This window comes from Pinus tabuliformis, chromosome 1_2 (genome assembly GCF_031772625.1).
Source record: "Pinus tabuliformis cultivar Carrire ecotype Pingquan chromosome 1_2, CPIR1, whole genome shotgun sequence".
NCBI classification, from domain to species: domain Eukaryota; kingdom Viridiplantae; phylum Streptophyta; class Pinopsida; order Pinales; family Pinaceae; genus Pinus; species Pinus tabuliformis.
Genome location: NC_142298.1, coordinates 234,790,844 through 234,808,101, shown reverse-complemented (window position 1 = coordinate 234,808,101; position 17,258 = coordinate 234,790,844). Strand labels below are relative to the sequence as shown.

General features: G+C 39.6%; 1 pseudogene; it reads right to left on the bottom strand.

Moving 5' to 3' along the window:
- Positions 1 to 14,886: 14,886 nt before the first annotated feature.
- Positions 14,887 to 16,406, bottom strand: LOC149205252 (organic cation/carnitine transporter 4 pseudogene; annotated as a pseudogene).
- Positions 16,407 to 17,258: the final 852 nt, after the last annotated feature.

Sequence of the window (17,258 nt, the reverse complement as noted above, 5' to 3'; positions counted from 1 at the left end):
ACAAGATCCCAATACATCTAATACAATTAGCTGGAAAAATGATTTATTATCGTACAAAGATCATTTATATCTTTGTAAGAAATCTCAACTCAAGCAAAAGATTCTTTTGGAATTGCACACCTCCACCTAGGAGGGCACTCGGGATTATTAAAAAATTTACCACAGGGTCAAGAAGGAATTTTTTTGGGATGGCCTTAAATCTGATATTCAGAAGTTTGTGGAAAAATGTTTGGTTTGCCAACAAAATAAAGTTGAGACAATTAAGACCACAAGTTAGTCATTCCAAGTCAGCGTTGGGAGGAGGTCTCAGTGGATTTTATCATAGGTTACCCAAGTCTGAAGGAAAGAGTGTCATCGCAGTAGTAGTTGATAGACTTAGCAAGTATGCACACTTTTGTGCATTATCTCATCATTTTAAAGCTAGTACAATTGCTACTGCATTTATGGAAACAATTCAAAAGCTACATGGAAACCCAAAGATTATTGTAAGTGACAAAGATCCCATTTTCACTAGAAATTTTTGGATGGAATTATTTTCTTGTCTTGGTATTAAATTAGCTCATAGCTCATTTTATCATCGTCAATCTGATGGGCAAATTGAGATAGTGAACAAATGTTTGGAAGGATATCTTTGTTGCTTTGTATCTGATAAACAAGCACAATGAGTCAAGTGGTTACCTCTAGCTGAATGGTGGTATAACACTTCCTTCCATACGGCAGCGAAAATGACCCCATTTATGTCACTTTATGGATATCATTCACCATCCATCACATCATCTTTAAGAGAAAATTCTAAAGTTCAAGCAGTGGAAAATCACATCGAGCATCAAAAACAAGTTCTACAACTCTTAAAAGATATCCTCACTCTAGCGCAAAATCGAGTGAAATAATAGGCAGATTAGCATCACAGTGAGAAAAGTTTTGTTGTAGGTGATTGGGTATTTGTACGGCTACAACCATACAAACAAATGTCCCTCAAGCAATCTAAGAAAGATGATAAATTATCACCCAAGAACTATGGTCCTTACAAGGTGTTGCAGAATATTGGTACTATGACATACAAATTGGAGCTACCTGCATCTTCCCGAGTACACCTAGTTTTCCATGTTTCATGCTTAAAGAAGGTTATCGATGACAAGATCTCAATTCAAACAATGTTGCCAAAACTTGACAAAGAAGGAAAAATCATATTTAAGCCTAAAGTAGTAACGGAAACAAGAACCCAACAACTACAGAATGATTAATTTCAAAGTATCTCATTAAGTAGAAGAACTTACCTGCTAAAGACTCCACATGGGAGGATGAGAATTTTATGCAAAAGCATCTAAAACTACTCAAGTGTTGAGGACAACACTTTTTTGAAGGAGAAGGGCATGTTAGGTCTCTTTAATACTAATATATTCATCTTATTGTTATTTTTAGTGTAGTCTATTATTGTCATTGTTGTGCCAATGTATCCCCCATGTTGTTATTGTTGTGCCTCATATAAACCCACTATTGTTATTGTTGTGCCCTTACATTATTATTGATATGTAGGTTTTGATTATATTGTGACCCCTTAGACCCCTATATATACCAAGGAGGTCTTATCATTTGTATCATCCAAAAATTGTTCATTTATGTAATGTAAAAGAGATTTCCCCCTTGAAGATGATAATTTTTAAGTCGTTGATCTATATTTTCTTCTATTTTGTGAGTTGGTTTCATAACATTATCTAAGGTAATATTTACAACTATGGTGTATTATTACTTTGTGATCTTGGTTCCGATGTCTGCTCATTTTAGTTCTATTTTTAATTAATCCCAATCACAAATGTGTTTGATTCCCATGTTTAGTCAATGGTTTTGTTCAAAGTTATAAAACTCATTGCTTGGTTATGGTGATTACCACATGATATAGCATTATTGTCTATTGGTTTGATCATTGGCAATTATAACTAGCATTTGCACCTTATGTTGTAAAGGAAACGCCGTAAGGCATAGAGTGGTAAGGCATAGAGTGGGGAAGAATAGCGACATGTAAATGGGCATTGTTGAAAGAAAGGGTGGACAATAATGTGTATTCTGAAAATGGATATTTTGTTATGGTCAACCTAATGCATTCATTAATTAGATGACAACGAAAAAGTTTCGAGCCCGGGCTGAACCAACACAAATCTTTTCTACAAGACTGAAATTGCCTAAATGATTCCTCAATCAATGGAAATAACCGTTTCCCTCCTCTGATACCTAAAATACATTGTAGGAGACCGATTTTTCAAGTAACTTAATATAACTAGCAATTGCCCCAAAAAGTGCAAAGAGAGGCCGATTATAGACAAGTTTTTTTATGTATAAAGTGTTGAGAATGGAGGATCTCGGATTAGACTTTAGTTGGACTCTGTTGGTTTGGGAGATGTATCATGTGTTACTATTTGTGCATATTATGGGCATAAAGTTTATTATGATGATGGAGATTATTTTCAACCAGTTGTGGGTTGGAAACAACTTTTGTGAATGCCTTGGGTAAGATTCCATCTTCTGGATAATGGAAATTCCAGTGTCCATTTAGTCTATACTAGAGTACAATGATTGTTGGCAAAGCTAAAGAAACTGTCATCAATGTATAGAGCCAATGTAACTCGTAGTCATCAGTTTTTATCCATACAGGGCTATGATTATAGGTACCAGCCATTTGAGCGGGTAGCGGGTGTATTTGCTAAATAGAGATCATGTTATCCTCGTGGAGTTATTGGTTGTGCTTAGAAAATATAAAGTAGGATTGAGCATCGACTATCTGGCTGGATGGAATTTTTGATAAGTGTTGGCCAATTTTATCTATTGTGTAATCATTTCCCTGATTTAAAGGCTGCGCTCAGTTACTAACAGAAACAGTTCTAAAAGATAAGGCTTCGAGAACCTTGCTTTAGTTGGTGGAGGCTTAGTACATTTTCTTCTGAAGCTTTGGCCTCAAACTCGAAAGCTACTTGTAAAGCATTCTCCAAAGCATTTATACTAAGCAGGTCCATTTTTCTTTGGATATTTTGGTTGAGAGTCCTCTGAGAAGTGAGTCGAGGAACTTCCAAGTTCATCACCATGGACTTGAAGCCATAAAAAATATTGTTTGATGCCTTTGACCAGGTACTTGCCTTACGTGAATCCATTGCTTCATGATTTCCTCTGCTTTCCCCTTCAGGTATAACCTATCTTGCATTTCTTGCTTGAAGCATATCAAAGTTTGTGTAGGAGGTGAATTTGAGTTGACTAAGTCTCGTACAAGAGCCCACCGCCATGTTAAGGGTTGGTCGCTCCATACTGACTTCTTTTAGCATCAACTTTTGTGCATCATTCAGTTGTTATATTTGAAAGAAGGCTTCGCGTACAAGAGCCCACCACCATGTTAACGGTTGGTCGCTCCATACAGACTTCTATTAGCATCAACTTTTGTGCATCATCCAGTTGTTACATTTGAAAGAAGGCTTCTAGGCTTTGCATTGAAGCATCCAACACTTATATTTTAGGATTGAAAGCTTGATATATAGTTCATATATCAGTGATGTTATTGTCCCATAATACCGTAAGACTGAAAGATTCATATCTGGTTTGAATTTCGATGATAGTGCTGGCCTCACATTCTGCTGGACTCCACATTTTCTGAAAGGCCGGGAACATATTTTGCATTTTAGATGCAATTGTTGGTTGTCAAATATGTCTTATACATTATTTTTATTGGACTTCATGCCTGCAGAGATATTTACTCTTGGCTACTTCCCCAGCCATGATAGAGAAAAGGAGCCCAAACACTTGTGAGGCTTCTTCCTTTGCATAGGTGGTGTGTCAGAATGGGTGCTCTTTTTGGCAGACATTTGAGTAACGGTCTTCCGCCAATATAAGATTCTGGTATGCAAGTATAATTTCAACATAGAATTGCCTACATGAACTTAGACCTGAACATTGCCGGAGAATAGAGACTTCAAAGCTAGTTCTTCAAGCGCATGTAATATAGATTTATTTAGAAAAAGGATGCGTGAAGACAATTGTAATGTTGAAGATAGACTTTGATCACAGTATTGAGGAACTAACATTGTGCCCGAGCCCTACTGGCTTGAGAGTTTTGACAGGGTTTGTGTCCGACTAATATAGTCAATGAAGGTGAGCATTGAATAGGTTCTGATTGGACCACAAAACCATGATGAGTCTCAATGATTCTTCAGCAAGGCATCAACCAAAACAATGCAGGAATTACACAAGCCTTTCGAGATGCTCTCTAAAGAAACATGAAACTGCTCATTGTGTTCAGCAACGTTTCTATTGAAGGTCAAGTTGGCTCATTTAAAGCAAGGGAATTTTTGCATCTTCAACAACTTCACATTGTCAATGACAACCGTATTCTCTTGTCCAATGTAAGAAGAGAAAGAACACTTACAATGCAATATATTCATAAAAACATACTAAGAAATGATAGTTATCAAGATAGAATCTGAATTCAAATGTGGATACCATACAATACAGAAAACAATTGGCCCACAAAACTACAGTTCAGAAAATTCAGGAGTATACATATTATTAAAGCAAAAACATGCACTTCTTCAAATTTATTGAAAAAAAATAGGTATGTGGATAGTCCAGACTAATTTTATCAAAAATTTTAATGATTGGATAACATAAACCCCTACAAAAATGCTCAAAGGTCCGTTGAGCCTTCTGATGCAATCCCTTCAAGAAATGTATTTCCTTATCATACACAATAAACTGTACGAAACCCAGCAAAAAGTAGCAGTCTTCTCCAAAGAATATTAGAATTATTGTTGAGATTATTATAAGGTTGATTTTAGGTAGAAAAGGCAAACGAGGATCAAAGTATGGGAGGGATCAAACGGCACCATCAGTCAGATACTCCAGATTCAGACAAGGAAGGAGGTTCTCAGAAAGCAGAAACCCAGTTAGCTATAGCTTCGATCGAGCCCACCCAAGGAGAATGGCGCAAGGTCGAAAAGAAAAAGGGAAGAAAAACTTGATGTGTAAAGTCGAAACTCAGTTTTTTCTTGCCCTCTTTTTTCTCTTCAATCTGCACGTTAGTTCTTTAACGTTGCGTGGGGTGCGGAAGCACTCGAGCCCAATGGGCAGATTATGGAAATGCTTCAATGCATCTGCAAGTGTAACTTTTCATTTTTCTTAATAAAAAGTTACCGTTTTTTCCACTGGAAAAAAAATTATAAGGTTGATTTTAAAAAATTGATAGCCATCACTCTATTTTCTTGTGCTTGGTGGGCGTATGTATTTGTTTGCGTGTGTTGTGATTCTACTTTTGATAATGCAAGTCATGTACCCTGTTCTAGGTGTTCTGGAAGTAAGAAGGATATGCACAGACATTAGGTACACCCTTTCAAGTTGAAAAATAAAAATTAAATAAGCACATAGCAAACAGAGAATATATGACTAAATACCTAGTGGAAGCTACTTATTTAGTATGTTGGCTCGGTTGGCATGCTTCATTTGAGTGTAACTTTGTTTATGAAGGTCTAAGCAGGCCTTTAAGGTGCAGGCAACAGTGTCCCAACTACAAATGCAGTCTCCTCGAGACTTCACACATGAACAGAATAGACAAACCTCTCTAGGCATCAGCAGCAGCATAGTCTCCTGAAATCTCCCATGGCTATCTCCTAAACGAGGGAGTAGTGACAGGCATTGGCGGGACAGGGAGAAGAAATGGGCAAATAACATATTCATTGGTGGCTTGAAAGTTAAAATGCATTTTCTTAAGAATTCTTTAGGGTTTCTTGGGAAGATGATTTTTTTGGGTTAAAATTGGATTTGGTTTGGTTCAGTTTTGGACAAACAACAGATTGACTATACGAATCCCAACTGAACCGAATTATTTGGCTATACCATAGTTCTTCCAGATTTTCGAATGTTTTCCTCGATCCAGCCAAACTTTTTTACCATGTAAAAGATAGTTGCTTATTATATAGAATTGCAACCAATCGAAAGCAAGAATAAACAACTAAGCACAACAAAACAACCACAATTCTAAAAGCATTTAAGCAAACTATACTACAACAACAGAAATTAATAAAACATAGCATTTATTACATGAATCTGAAAAACACTACATATTTCAACAATAATTTAGAAAAAGGCATCACTCAACATCAATCTCAAACAACATAAAATGCCATGTTTCACCAACTGCATGATAACTTGAAGTGGAATAGCGTTACTTAGAGGAAATGAATCCTTTTGGAACATTATATACCATTTTTTAGCGGAATGGTTGAGACATAAAAACACCCTTGAAATTTAGATGTCAAGAAAATACAGCCTATATTTCTAACACATTGTTGATTTCATGCCTGCCAACAATCCATGATGTTGCTACTGTTAAAAGACAATCCTTGGTTGACTAGGTTATTGCAGTTGTGTTTTAAAGTGTCTATAATGGCACACTACATATAGAATTTGAAACAATTTACAAAAATGTTCACTTTAAGGATTTTCTGCATATGTTTCTAGCAATCCCAAAAGGAAATTTCCGAATCTTTCATATAAAAATTAAATGGGGAAACCAACAAGCAGAGAAAATATCATTATTTATTTTAACATCAAGCCTCTTCTACGCTTGTAATCATTCACAGTTAATGTCAGAATATGCCTCCTTCCATCATTGCTAGGAACTTGCACTCCACAAGTTGACTCAATCTTCTGCTTTCTAGCCATAAAAGCTAAAGGGGTCCCTTGAGCACCCCCATACTTCTACAGTCCTGCAAGTGAAATTGAAAGTTCAAAATCATGCAAAGAATACACCCTTGCATCTTCTAATACAGGAGCATTAGTGTCGACAAGCTTTCCATCATCCTCAGCAGTTTCTATTGCTATGGCTTCCTCTACTTTGGCTGCATCTGCCTCTTTGTTCGCATCAGTGTTGTCTTCAGCAACCTTCGCCTTTGTATCATAATAATTTTGAGATTGAGTCCAATGCCGAGTGAAAGGATCAGACCCTGCTTCACCTGCTTTAAGATTAAGGTTTAGAGGCTTGATCTCAGAAGCGTTCTTGAAATTTTCAGCCTTGTTTTTCTTATTCATCTACTAGCATCAAGGCTTTTGCATCCTTGCTTTTGCTCTGAAGAGAAAGGACTTCTAGTTCCTTCAATCTCACTTTAATTCTCTCAACTTCTGAATAATCATGCCTGCTCTCCGCCAGCTCCATCTCTCTTCTAACCCTGTCCTTTTTAGCAGCCACATTCGATGGCCTTTTGGAAGCCAACTTCTTTCCTGCAACATTTGTTTTACAGTTTCTGCAGAATACACAAATTGATTTATCTTTTTTAGTGCATTTATTTTTTCCTCAACTTCTGCTCGACTAATCATCCGACCACCACTGCGTTCTACTTCCCGTTCCCAATCTGAAAACTCTTTCTCAAGTGGAGGTGAATCAAACCCTGACCATCTGCCATCTTGTTGCACTGCGCTCGCTACCCCAGAAACAATTCAAATACTTGTATGTGGTGTGGTTCTCAAACTTGTATTGTTTATCAGGGTCTGTCGCATCAACATTTTTTACCATGCAAAGACGGTAAGTACTTTGTCCTGACCTGGACATTCCTATCCCAATTCTTACAAAGCAGCCCACAATAATATTCTCAAAGAATGGTTCCATAAACCACTTGGCAAGTTTTGATCTCCTTATTGTTATGCTTCTAATATCTTCAAAGCTGCTCCCTATCTTCATCATCTATGTATAAATCACTTCCTATGGATAATTCGCTATCGGAATCATCACAGCAACCCCTGTCATCATCATCCTTGTCACCAGAATCAAATCTCTTTTTCAGGGGCATTCTTGACCCAGAAGCCTTCCTATTTGCTATCCCAGCATCATCTGAATCATCGTCATCAATGTATTTCTAGTCACTGCCATCATCTGAATCAGAATCTTCCAGTCTCCATTTCGCAGGATTTCGGTTTTGCTTTCCATCATTGGTAGATGTTCGACCAGCTGCTTCTAGCAGCAAATGCTCCAGTTCAGCCATAACTTTTTTCCCCTCTAAACACCCATGTCGATTGAATAGTCCGTTACCTGGCTAGAGCAGAGACTGCAAATACCACTCCTCAATAGATCTTCAAAACCTAAAACCTATTGTCCATCAAACAGATTAAAATTGTGAGAGGCAAACCACACCATGGAGCTTAATAAATGTACATCACCGACATTACGTTTTGTAATACATGGTCCTTACAATGAAACGAACATTACTATCTCAATTAGTTCAAAAGAACCCTTAGACCTGTAAAGAAAGCACATTGAACATAGAGATGGCAAATTTCAAAAATATTTCTAAGTAACATAAATGGATGGAAAGGTCCAAAATGCAACCTGTTCTCTGACATCATCACTGGCAACACTAAGAAGTTGCACAAACTTGGGCACAACTCCATGATCAATCACAACTCTGGTATGCTCTGAGGTTCCGAACGCAATATTTGTTAAAGCCCGGGCTGCCTCAAACTATAATATGACCAAATTAAAACGATATTAGATTACCACAATATAATGTCAATTCAATACTTAGAATCTCAACTGAAAAACAGATCATACTTGAAGCTGAGGGAAATCATCCCTTGCAAGAAACTCTACAAGTCGAGGGACCACACCCGCAGCGAGAAATTCCTCAATTGGAGGACTGCCTTTTGTCACATATATTTTTTCAGATGGCCATTTCCTGAAGACAAAATAAAATGGTAATAAAGATACATATACTCAAGACTATTACCAATAGAGAGAAGCTTCCTGAATTGAGTTGATGCTTCTAACTGCATGGTAGGATCATCAGACCAGACCCCTGCTACCATTGCAGGAAGACTCTCCAACTGTAACATATCCAACATAATCTTAGTAAGACTCCCTTGTTATATTTTGGCTATAGCATATTTGGGCTTAAGTCAAATCATTATTTATATGTAATTGATGCACAATTGTAAATAGAAATTTAAACCCATTGTCCTTGCATGTCCCACAGTTGGACATTACTTGTCATGCAAGTTGCAACATGTTATGTTGCCTTTAAAAACATGTTATAAAGTAAGCAATTTCAAAAAATAGAAATTTCAGATGAACAACCAATGAGATCATTGTTCAATGGTGAATGCAAAGGGGACGCACCAAAGATCTAGTCTTCCACAGCACCAATAAACGGTTGGGAAAAAATTTAAGCACTGTCTTATTTTTATGGAAAGAGCAACTCCCTGTTGCCGCAGCTTGGCAAAACAAAAGTGATTGTGATGCATGGTTCATCTTAGAAGACCCCAAAACTAGGCTACTTGCAATCCCTGACATAGTCTAGCCCAAATGTAATCCTTCTGGAATTTAAAGGAAGCACATCTCCCCATTTGCATAAGTCCATTTTTTGGATTGGAAAACAAACTTTCTGGGCATCCCAATTGAATTTGAACTATGTGTACAAGTTTCCAGGACAGCTAAACTGGGGAGATGGGAGGAGGGGTGTTTAGAACGACCAGAGCACACCCCCAAACATTTCATGGGTTGGCCAGTTGGGGACTCATGAAATAGAACTAATTTACTGCATAAATATCAATTTTTATTGGTTCTAAGTTGCTTTTTTTATTGCACTTGCCTTTCCAGGGGAAGTGGATTACATATACATATATAGTTTACTGCATAAATATCATTTTTTACCTGCCTTTCCATAATTTAATTTTCCAACCCCTATCCGAAGCACGACTGTCAGTTTCTCCCATATCTTCCCTCTCTTTAGTGGTTGGGGATTCAGTATGAGCTGAGTTCTATTACTTCTATCATTTTCAAATGTTTCGATCATTTCAGTCTTGAATGCTGCAAAAATTATTTGATCATAAACATCATCGATCTCACAGAGGTTTTTTATGGTGTCAGGACCAGATGCTATTCTCAGGTCTTTTCTTATCACCTGGCCTAAACGGGATGTCTCATTTTTCATCCATCGGTCTTGGCATGATCATCTTTATTCTCACACTGTTTATATGATCATTTTCTGGAGGAAGAATGTTACAGTCTTTGCAATAGCAGAAAAGTCCAGTCCCCTTACAAAACTCATGAGTCATGATTCATGGTAAGATAACATGATTTTTTAGTATGATTTTTCAACTTGCCAGATCTCAATATTTTCTTAAGTCCAAAATTACCTCTGAAAGCAGTTGCTTCATTAACATCACATTAACCATTGATGGGAGGAAAATCTCCCCATTCCATCCACTTAGCCTTGATCTTGACCTAGAGATTTCAAGATGTTATGCAGTGTTTCCAAGCCTTTAACCACACTGCACAGAATCCGTTGCATCAAGTACATCTCTGAATAAAAACACCATTAGAACTACAATACGTCAAACCTACATATGCCAATATGTGCCAAATCATTAATCAAATGGAGAAGTAATCGTTATTGTTTTTTCCATTTTTTAACGTTACAAATAAGGGTTCGGCATTGAAGCAGCTAGGAGTTCCCTCCAAAATCCCAAAAAAATCCCTAAACTTGGCAGGGAACCGCGTAGGTACAGTTAGAAAGATTTCCGAATCCCCGATAGAGTTCTCGCTCGTTTGGTAGGTTTCCGCAGAGTACCGAAGTGCCCGAAATACAAGAACGCAGGTTTTAACAGCAGGAACGGGTCCCGAGCTACATAGAATTTAAGTTTCTGAAACCTCGTAAATGAAGATTTGCTCTTTTGGGATCCGCCGAAATTGTTTTTATTTTCAGCATTTTGTAAATGAAAAACATAAACATGGACAGAAGTTTGAAGTGATCACTGGTAACAAAAACTCTATTTGGGAGCTAACCCCTTTTAAAAAACAAACTTCAAGGGTTACCCCTGTTGAATTTTAAGATCCTTGAAAGTTTTCTGATTGAAATTTCTCTCTGTTGGGTTCCATCATTTGTTTTGTTTTTTGAATTTTTTGTGACTGTAAAACATAAACATTGACAGGAGATATGTCAAACCCAAAGTTTCATATGATCCTGATTTGCAATTAAAAATCATAATTTCGGGATCCCCCTCTTGAATTTTAAGTTATTTGAAAACCTCCTGAGAGAAAATTTCACTCTTTTGGGTGCCATCTAAATCGATATTTTTAAATTTTAAGAGAAGGAAAAAACACAAAACATATGTCCAACCCTGTAACCTGAATAGCCTAATTTTGAGGTGGGTTATCGGCCAAAAATGGATGAATTCAACATACCTTCTTGTCGACAGTAGTAGAGTGCCCCTGCTGAAGGAACTGTTGCGCCGCCTGCATCCCTTCTCTTCTCTTCTTCTGCAAATTATCTTCCCTCTTACTTTTCCTGATTTCTATCAGATTGTCCTCTCTTTTGCAGCGAGCTTCGTCTGCATCGACTGACGGCTTGTAATTCTTCTTCCGGACCTCGGTCCGAGAATTGGGTCGAAGCGACATGGCTGTAAAAATTTGAAAAACAAAAAACAAAAAAAAATCGCAGAGCCAAAAGCCTCTGGAAATTGACAGATGAAACCCTCGAAATCAATAGATTAAACCCTGGAGAGTATTTCTCTGAATCAATGGCAGATTCAAAATCCGAAAACTCGGTTCTACGGAGATCAGATCTGAAGCTGAATCTGGATCGTATTTGGATGTGCGAGCACTCGCACCACTATAAGTGTTTGAGCCCGAACAATAACTTTGAAGACAGAGAGGCCATTGGGTTGGGAGACAAAAGGACAGTGGGAGGATCAATGACCAAACTTCGTTCAATCGTCTAACACCACAAATCCACGGTCAACAATAGGACACGGCATCGGCTTGGGCAATTCATTTCAAAGGGAAACGCCTTACGACGTAACAAGGAACTCACCTGACAATACATCATGTAAACATATCCTCATGGAGTTATAGATATTTTATTTTCTTATTTTTTATTAATAAAATGTGATTTTGTTTGATTTCTCCCAAGCCAAGTCACATAACCTTATCGTCGTGGGGTTGTAAATATTTGTAAATATTTTATTTCATTTAGATATTTTATTTTCTTATTTTTTATTAATAAAGTGTGATTTTGTTTGATTTCTCCCAAGCCAAGTCACATAACCTTATCGTCGTGGGGTTGTAAATATTTTATTTCATTAATAAATTGTGATTTTGTTTGATTTCGTCGAAGGCAAATTGATTGACACCTGTGTTGAATAATTAAAACCAATGATATGATAAGATACTAATAAACTTTTAAATCGGAGTTGTTTTTGTGAGATTTTTTTGTAAGTTTTGTTTATGATTTTTTTAGTTTAGTTGCTCTAAATCTGTTAAGAATTTTTTTTTTCCAAGGAAAAAATCGGTAACTTTTTATTTAAAAAATGAAAAGTTACACTAGCAGATGCATTGAAGCATTTTCGTAAGATGCCCATTGGGCTCAAGTGCTTTCGCACCCCATGCAACATTACAGAACTAACTTGCATAAGAAGAAGAAAAAGAGAAAGAGAGAAGAAGGGAGAAAGAGGCAGAAAAACTAGAATCCGGAAGTGAGTAAAGGACTCACCCTTCAAGTTTTTCTCCCCTTTTTCTTTTCAACCTTGCGCCACTATCCTTGAGTGGGCTCAATCGAAGCTATGACTAACTATGTTTCTGCTTTCTGTGAGGTTGTTTCCTTGTCTGTGTCTGAAGTGTCTGAGTGGTGATGCCTTTTGATCCCTCCCATATTCAGATCCTCGCTTGCCTTCTCTGCCTGATTTGAGTGTAGCTGTGAAGCCTTGTTGTCTGATGTGGTTCCCTTCTGAGTCTCCGTTTCTTGAGAAGCCTCGGCATTCTCTGCGGGGGTCTCTTCCTCCTCTGCTTCTGATTCTTCGTCCTCTGAGTCTGGGGGGGGAAATTGCCATCCTTTCCTCTGCTTCCCTTTCTGCTTCTTCTTACTGTTTACTTTCTTGGCTTCTGGACATGTGCTTTGCAAGTGTCCTGTCTGCCTACAGAGCCTACATCTGAAAGCGGTGTTTTCATAGTCTAGTGCTTGCAGCCAATTTTGTTGTTTGTAGATCAGCCTTATGTTGTCCGGCAGCCCTTTACTTAGATCTACTTCCACACAAATACGTGCGAAAGTGTAGACCCTTTCATCAATCCTTTCCAGATCTGTTTTGATATATTTCCCTATGTTGTTCCCAATGCCTTCCAGTACTCGTTCCCTCCAAAAGTGAAGGGGAAGGTTGTATAGGCAGACCCAGACCGGCACTTTGGATACGGTCATTTTGTTTGGATCGAAATCTGGGAACCATGGGGTCATAAACAGCCCCGATGTTCCCCAAAACCAAGGCCCAGCACTGATGACTGTATCTCTGACTTCCTTGGATGCAAATCTTACTATAAAAAACCCCTTGGAGCATAGATGTATATCGCATTCCATGGTCCAACTGGTGAAGATCCAGTGAAATAGATCCATTGGTTTTGGCCAAAAGCTGTTGAAACGACAGATTAGGGCCTGCGTTTCATAGGACTTAACAAAATCATCAATCCCTGTAGAATCAAAGTTGAGGGCTGAGGTTTGCTCTAGCTGATCTACTATGTATGGCCTGGGTGTATATCCGCCTAGATCTGGAGAGGACCCTGAATCTCTGTTACCCTGAAGAATGTTTTTGTAGGAGGAACCTCCCTTGGGTTGATGCTGAGGTGCTGTCTTTTTCCCCTTGTCTCCTCCTGAGGAGCTTGGCTGTCCCTGAGGTAGAGCCCCTCCTCTCAGCCTAAGGTTTAAAACTATGGTTGTTTCTGGACTAATCTCATAGCTTTCCAAAGTTCTACTGTCCTGGAGGGACCACCTACCACTGACCAAATGTTGGATCTGAACAGGGTATCCGGTCAATACCCAAATTTGTTGTTTCAGCTGCATGATGGTGCTTTCTGCATGTACCCACATTAAACAGGATTTCCCCTCAGGGGTTTTAATAAAAATCTGAAAACGAGTTGTTTTTACCTGAAGCCTGGGTTTTGGCAGAGTTCCTGATCTGCCTAATCCGGTGTCGCTGCTGATTTCCATGTGCTCTGGCTGTAAATAATCGTCCAGATCTGACCTCTTGATGGGTCGTTCTTCCATTTGCATGTCGAGGTCTGCATACCTTCTGCTCGATCTATGCACCTTGACACCGATCTGCTGCCTGGGTTCTGTCTGTTCTCGAATATTGTTCAGATCGGATAGATCCGGCCCGGATCTGCAGTGTTTGGCCCAATCCATTGTGAGTGGGGGCAGATCTGCATCATGCAGTCCCCCTTCTTTGGATGCACCGACCAAAACAGTATGAAAAACTACAGATCCCAAACCTGCCGTGACCCAGGTTTCTTCTCTTCTTCCCTTTGTGCCATTGCTCCGCGCGTTCTGGGTCTTTTCATTTTCTTTTTCCTGCCAGAGATCGTATATTTCAACAGAGGCTTCGTCAGGGAGGCCTTGAGGATCAACGAGAAGATGGTTGTTATTGCAGGAGAAATCATGTGACACGGTGATGTTTGCATGCCAAACGAGAACCTCCGCGTCCTGAGAACAAAGCGTCGATTGCTGTCTCTGCTTTTTTTCCGGCGCTCCCTTGCGGATGCGAGTGAACGGCGAGGGATCGAATCCTTTGCTGGCCATCGGTAGAGGTCCTCCCGTCGACTTTCCGTCCTCCAACACTCTCAAACCAACAATAGTCAAATCTGTTAAGAATTTATTCAAATTACAAGTTTTGATTGGTAATTTTTGCACAATAGAAACAACCTAAAAATTTTTAGAATACTGAATTTTATATAGACACTCAAAAAACCAGTTTAAATAACACAAATCAAAATTTTCGAACAAATTCCAACACCAAAAATCTAAAAAATAACACTAATAAAACTCTTTTCAACTCTTTTCTTATGTAATTACCCTCCTCAGTGAATCTCTACCAACTAAAAGTACTTTGATCCGACTAAACAAACGATTTGATTCAACAACGAATCAAATCGTTTCTCCTGTGTTTTGAAACAATTAAATTAAACACAGGTAGTGGGCTCTGCATGCTCCAAAGCTGCCATGGTTTCATACAGAGGGCGATGCAAAGTCTCGGGAAGCTTGAAAGCCAGAAACCCTCCCACAATACCCGAAACGCCGATAATTGCAAACGGCAGGGAAGGATTTACAGTTACCATCACCACCACCAGCGGAGCGATTATGGCGCCGATTTGTCCCGCTTCGCTCGCCAGCCCGAGCGCTGCGTTCCTCACTACTGTTGGAAACAGCTCACATGTGTATATATATATCAAATTATAAGTCCCCGCCATGCCGAATATTGCTACCACGCCACATGCTAACTGCACGCCGCTCAGAAATCCCCGCATGCGCCCGGCAACCCAGCTTGGCATGCCCATTGTGGAGTTGGGATTCGAACTGTGAACATGGAGTAGGGCCGACATCAGGCCTCCCAACACAGAAGCCACTCCGCTCAGCAGCATCGTGGAGACCAGCATCGCTCGCCGTCCGAATTTTTCTAACATGACCGTCGTCAGGGCAAAGGCGGGCATTTCTGCGATTCCGTTGAGGAAAACGCTCAGATATAAACTGGTACTTAGATTTACAACGTTTAGGCTCAAACCATAGTAGCCCACTCCACAGGCCAACCAAATGAACGCCATTAAAACCATTCGGGTCCGCGTCACAGGCGACTGGAAAACGTCCACGAGGCTTCCCGATGACTCGTCAGAGTCCGCCGCATCCTGTTCGTCGCCTGCCAGGGCCAAAGAAACTCCCGCCAGCAGCGATTTACCGTTCTTGGCCGCAATCGATCTCATGATGCCCATGGCTTCTTGCAGCCTGCCCTTCACCAGGTACCACCGCGGGGACTCCGAAACGAACGGCAGAACGAAGATGCAATACAAGGCCGAGGGAATCGAACTCGCGACGTACAGATATCTCCAGTTGCCGGAAAAGTAGGACAGAGCCGGCAGCACTGCTATGCCGAGAGAAAAGAAGTAGAAAGTCGACATGCCAACCGGTCCTCTCTTGGACGGTCCGACGGCTTCCGTCGCCAAGACGAATGACGACAACCCCAGGCCACCGCTGCTAATTCCCGTCAATAGACGGAGAATTAAATAAACCCAAAAATTCGGCGACATTGCCGTCAAGAAACCAAAAATGGCATTGCAAATGCAGACCAACTTCAGGACACCCTTACGCCCCAGCGAAGAATCCGATAGATGCCCAAATATCCCTGCACCTGTATCAAAAAATAAATCAGAAACTGAAAGAAAATCTTAATGGCGATCAGCCGTCAGATATAAAAGCGCACAGGGGCTGAAAATATCAATTACCGAGCAAACACCCGACAAAGAACGCAGACTGCAGAAACCCAACTTTGTATTTCTGGCCGCAGACGAGATCCCATTCGGAGACCGTCGAAACCCTGGGGCCTCCGTCCCAGTCCCATGAGGCCCGATCCATGGAGCATATAGATCCCGTCGGGCTGCAGGATTCGAACCTTGGCTTCATGGAAAGGATATCCTCTAGGGTTTTCCCTCCATTGCAATGCCAATGGGGTTCATAGTCGGCGAAAATCATGAAAAACATGACCATCGTATGAAAGGCCTCCAGTGTCCATGCGAGGCTCGACAGCAAGAAATGCTTAATCTGCCACCACCCGAACTCTACGGAGATCAGATCTGAAGCTGAATCTGGATCGTATTTGGATGTGCGAGCACTCCCACCACTATAACTGTTCGAGCCCGAACAATAACTCTGAAGACAGAGAGGCCATTGGGTTGGGAGACAAAAGGACCGTGTGAGGATCAACGACCAAACTTCTTTCAATAGTCTAACACCTCAATAGTCTAACACCACAAATCCACGGTCAACAATAGGACACGGCATCCGCTGAGGCAATTCATTTCAAAAAGAAAATTGTAATGACCTCTTATTGAATTTATTTTCAAAACCACAATAATCCATCTCTATTTGCTTTTATTTTATTGACTTGAGCACTCTGTTCTTGTTTGATTTTGTCCTTGTCATTATACATTGTATGAATACAAGCATATGTCCCATAAGCCTGTGCATTTTGGTACCTACATCCGATTAAACAATGCCCTAATCATGGGATTAATGAACCATATACAACACTATTTATCAATTGTCTGATCGTTGATTGCAAAAATTAGATGTCTTTACATCATTCTTCATTATTTGCTTACTCAATGACTAGCAAGCATATGGTATATTTTAAAATGTACACTCTGTTCAAAATATCATTCATCCACTCTTCAAGCCTATCTATTTTAGACATTCATATGAAATCAC